Here is a 5,248-nt window from a genome sequence, read left to right as displayed (position 1 = left end):
TTTTCTGCTCCATTGTGGGAGCATGAAAGGGGAATTCTCTGGCTGGACATTCACTTTAAGGCGTTAGTCACACGGCGTTTTTTGCCGCGATTTGCGGATCGCATGACGGATGCGCATCTGCAAATCACATGGCCGAAAAATCGCCTGAAAAAACTGCTCCTAGCCGCGTTTCAATAGAAACGGGTCGGAGCTGTCCAGCGCATTGAATTCAATGGAGCCGGCAATACAGCCGGCTCCATTGAAAGCAATGGGCTGCCGGCGATCTCACGATGAATTTTCGGGAAGGGCTTAAATATATAAGCCCTTCCCTGCAATTCATCCAGAAATGTGTAAAAATAAAAAAAATATATATACTCACCTGGTCCCGGCAGCCGGAGTTCAGCCGCGGCCGGCGGCAGTTCTCCTGAACTGCTCTCTGTAGTATTCAGCAGTCGGGGATTTAAAATCCCCTGCCTGCTGAATGAACTGCCTCTGATTGGTCACAGCCTGACCAATCAGAGGCAGCTCTCACTCACACCCATTCATGAATTCATGAATGGGTGAGTGAGTGCTGCCTCTGATTGGCTCAGCGCTGAGCCAATCAGGGGCAGCTCTCAGCTGTCATTCATGAATGGGTGTGAGTGAGAGCTGCCTCTGATTGGCTCAGCGCAGGGACCAATCAGGGGCAGCTCTCAGCTGTCATTCATGAATTCATGAATGGGTGTGAGTGAGAGCTGCCTCTGATTGGTCAGGCTGTGACAAATCAGAGGCAGCTCATTCAGCAGGCGGGGATTTTAAATCCCCGGCTGCTGAATACTACAGAGAGCAGTTCAGGAAACTGCTGCCGGCCGCGGCTGAACTCCGGCTGCCGGGACTAGGTGAGTATATATATTTTTTTTATTTTTACACATTTCTGGATGAATTGCAGGGAAGGGCTTATATATTTAAACCCTTCCCGAAAATTCATCCCGCGCTCACCGGCAGCCCATTGCTTTCAATGGAGCCGGCTGTATTGCCGGCTCCATTGAATTCAATGGGCAAACATCATTCTTCTCTGCCACAGCTGTTACAGCTGTGGCAGAGGAGAATGATTTGTCTACTATATGTTCTCAATGGGGTTGGCGCTGCTGCCGCCGGCCCCATTGAGCGCATATAGAGAAGAGAACAGGAATCGCAGATCGCAGATAGGTGCGATCTGCGATTTCTGTTCTATAATTTATCGGACGAGCGCATAAAAAGTGCTCATGTGTCCGATACCATTGCAAAGCAATGGTTTTATAAAATCGCCGGACGCATGCGCAAATCGCGCAAAACAACGCCCGTCTGACTAAGCCCTAAGAGTCATGTTCCAGTACATTTCTCTGTACCTGTAGCTGTACTGCCTTCTCCACTCTCATTCTCCAATAGTTTAAAGGGGTTATAAACATAAAAAGTGACCCAAGAGGAAAAAAAACATGTACATAGTGTAATTGAGAGCCATGTAGTAGCTACCTGTGCACAGCATTGTGCCTAAATATGCAAATTCACCAACGGGATCACATTGAAATTTGTCTTACCAGAAGATCATTGTTATTGGATCTCTCCCTTACAACTCTCTAAGTCGCTCAATAGATGTTTCCCTTTACTCAGAGCCAGCATCTGAATTTTGAATTTATAAACATGAAAAAATTCAAAGAAAATATATACAAAAAGAATTCTTTTATTTTTTGGATGCCAAGGGTGAACCTATTCTTAGTAGTATTTTTGTCATGTAATTGTTTCCAGAAGTTTTTCCTAATGCTTTCATCTAATTAACTGTGCAAGCTGCAATGTTTAGATTACTCTCAGCATGTGGTTTCAGCTCACCCTAAGAAAACCTGTGTTTTTATATATTCTTTGATTAAATATGTTTAATTAATGATTGCATATGATTTGTTGAGAGTGAAATGCATAATTATATCTGTGAAACATACCATTTATTAGAACAAAACTGAATGTAGATTCAGGGTTGTAACTATAGGGGATGCAGGAATTGTAGTTGCACCTGGTGCACAAGGGGAACTACACATCTCTGTGCCACATAAGAACACACTATTATCATACATGGCACATAGGGGTTGGGGGTCCTGTAACAGACTTTGCATTGGACTGCTGGAGCTTCAAGTCACCCCACAGTATTGTATGTACTATTAGGTAATAATTTGTAGATCAATATTCTAAGCTCACCATTCAACAATAGGATTAAATAAACTAAGTCTCACCCATAATCTATATATATAAAGCTGAAAGCCCTCACTGACTCACTCACTCACTCACTCACTCACTGACTGACTCGCCAAAAGTTCTCCAACTTCCCGATGTCGTAGAAACATGAAATTTGGCGCAAGCATAGATTATCTCCAAAATAGGAAAAGTAATTGGGTCCCAACTCGATTATTCAATTCTAGCACAAAAGAATTGGCGTTGAAATTTAACGTACATAATCTAAATCACTCACTTCCCAATGTCATAGAAACGGGAAATTTGGCACGAGCATTGATTATGTCATAAATAGGAAAAGTTAATACGTCCCAACTCGATTGTTCAATTCTATGCGCAAAAGAATTGGCGTCAAAATTTTACGTACATAATCTAAATCTCTCACTTCCCAATGTCATAGAAACGTGAAATTTGGCAGGAGCATTTATTATGTCATAAAAAGGAAAAGATAATGGGTCCCAACTCGATTATTCAATTCTATGCGCAAAAGAATTAGCGTCCAAATTTTACGTGCGGAATGTAATTTTCTCACTTTCCGGTGTCATAGAAACGTGAAATTTGGCACGAGCATTGATTATGTCATAAATAGGAAAAGCGAATGGGTCCCAACTCGATTATTCAATTCTATCGCAAAAGAATTGGCGTCGAAATTTTACGTGCGGAATGTAATTTTCTCACTTTCCGGTGTCATAGAAGCGGGAAATTTGGCACGAGCATTGGTTATGTCATAAGTAGGAAAAGCTAATGGGTCCCAACTCGATTATTCAATTCTATGCGCAAAAGAATTAGCGTCCAAATTTTACGTACGGAATCTAATTTTCTCTCTTTCTGGTGTCATAGAAACGTGAAATTTGGCACGAGCATTGATTATGTCATAAATAGGAAAAGTTAATAGGTCCCAACTCCATTATTCAATTCTATGCGCAAAAGAATTGGCGTCGAAATTTTACGTGCGCAATGTAATTTCTTTACTTTCCAGTGTCATAGAAACAGGAAATTTGGCAGAAGCATTGATTATGTCATAAATAGTAAAAGCTAATGGGTCCCAACTCGATTATTCAATTCTATGCGCAAAAGAATTAGCGTCCAAATTTTATGTGCGGAATGTAATTTTCTCACTTTCCGGTGTCATAGAAACGGGAAAATTGGCACGAGCATTGATTATGTCATAAATAGGAAACGCTAATGGGTCCCAACTCCATTATTCAATTCTATGCGCAAAAGAATTAGCGTCCAAATTTTACGTGCGGAATGTAATTTTCTCACTTCCCAATGTCATAGAAACGTGAAATTTGGCACGAGCATTGATTATGTCATAAATAGGAAAAGTTAATAGGTCCCAATTCCATTAATCAATTCTAGCGCAAAATAATTGGCGTCGAACTTTTACGTGCGGAATGTAATTTTTTCACTTTCCGGTATCATAGAAACAGGAAATTTGGCACGAGCATTGATTATGTCATAAATAGTAAAAGCTAATGGGTCCCAACTCCATTATTCAATTCTATGCGCAAAAGAATTAGCGTCCAAATTTTAGGTACGGAATCTAATTTTCTCACTTTCCGGTGTCATAGAAACGGGAAATTTGGCACGAACATTGATTATGTCATAAATAGGAAAAGCTAATGGGTCCCAACTCGATTATTCAATTCTATGCGCAAAAGAATTAGCGTCCAAATTTTACGTGCGGAATGTAATTTTCTCACTTCCCAATGTCATAGAAACGGGAAATTTGGCACGAGCATTGATTATGTCATAAATAGGAAAAGTTAATAGGTCCCAATTCCATTATTCAATTCTAGTGCAAAAGAATTGGCATCAAAATTTTACGTGCGGAATGTAATTTTTTCACTTTCCGGTGTCATAGAAACAGGAAATTTGGCACGAGCATTGATTATGTCATAAATAGTAAAAGCTAATGGGTCCCAAGTCCATTATTCAATTCTATGCGCAAAAGAATTAGCGTCCAAATTTTACGTACGGAATCTAATTTTCTCACTTTCCGGTGTCATAGAAACATGAAATTTGGCACAAGCATTGATTGTGTCATAAATATGAAAAGTTAATAGGTCCCAACTCCATTATTCTATTCTAAGCGCAAAAGAATTAGTGTCGAAATTTTATGTACGTAATCTAATTCTCTCACTTCCTGATGTCATTTTATATGAAGGAAACTTCGCATGGTTACCTCCAGGTGGTGTTTCCTGGGTAACGCAGAGAACTATGCAAAATGGTGAACATATCAGTATCTCTAAAGTAACCACGACTTCATAAGATTTTCCGTGTGAACACCAGATAAACACCAGTACCAAATTAACTCGGGCGAAGCCAGGTATATCAGCTAGTCTATATAGAAAGATGAAAGCCCTCACTGACTCACTCACTGACTGACTCACTGACTCGCCAAAAGTTCTACAACTTCACGATATCGCAGGAAAATGAAATTTGGCACAAGCATAGATTATCTCCAAAATAGGAAAAGTAATTGGGTCCCAAGTCGATTATTCAGTTCTAGCGCAAAAGAATTGGCGTCGAAATTTAACGTACGGAATCTAAATCTCTCACTTCCCAATGTCATAGAAACTTAAAATTTGGCATGGGCATTGAATATGTAATAAATAGGAAAAGCTAATGGGTCCCACCTTGATTATTCAATTCTATGCGCAAAAGAATTAGCGTCGAAATTTAACGTACGGAATCTAATTCTCTCACTTCCCAGTGTCATAGAAACGTGAAATTTGGCACGAGCATTGATTATGTCATAAATAGGAAAAGCTAATGGGTCCCAACTCGATTATTCAATTCTATGCGCAAAAGAATTAGCGTCCAAATTTTACGTACGGAATGTATTTTTCCCACTTTCCAGTGTCATAGAAACGTGAAATTTGGCACGAGCATTGATTATGTCATAAATAGGAAAAGCTAATGGGTCCCAACTCGATTATTCAATTCTATGCGTAGAAGAATTAGCGTCCAAATTTTACGTACGGGATGTATTTTTCTCACTTTCCGGTGTTATAGAAACGTGAAA

This window comes from Eleutherodactylus coqui, chromosome 7 (genome assembly GCF_035609145.1).
Source record: "Eleutherodactylus coqui strain aEleCoq1 chromosome 7, aEleCoq1.hap1, whole genome shotgun sequence".
In the NCBI taxonomy this organism is placed as follows: Eukaryota; Metazoa; Chordata; class Amphibia; order Anura; family Eleutherodactylidae; genus Eleutherodactylus; species Eleutherodactylus coqui.
Note: the sequence above shows the minus strand (reverse complement) of the source record.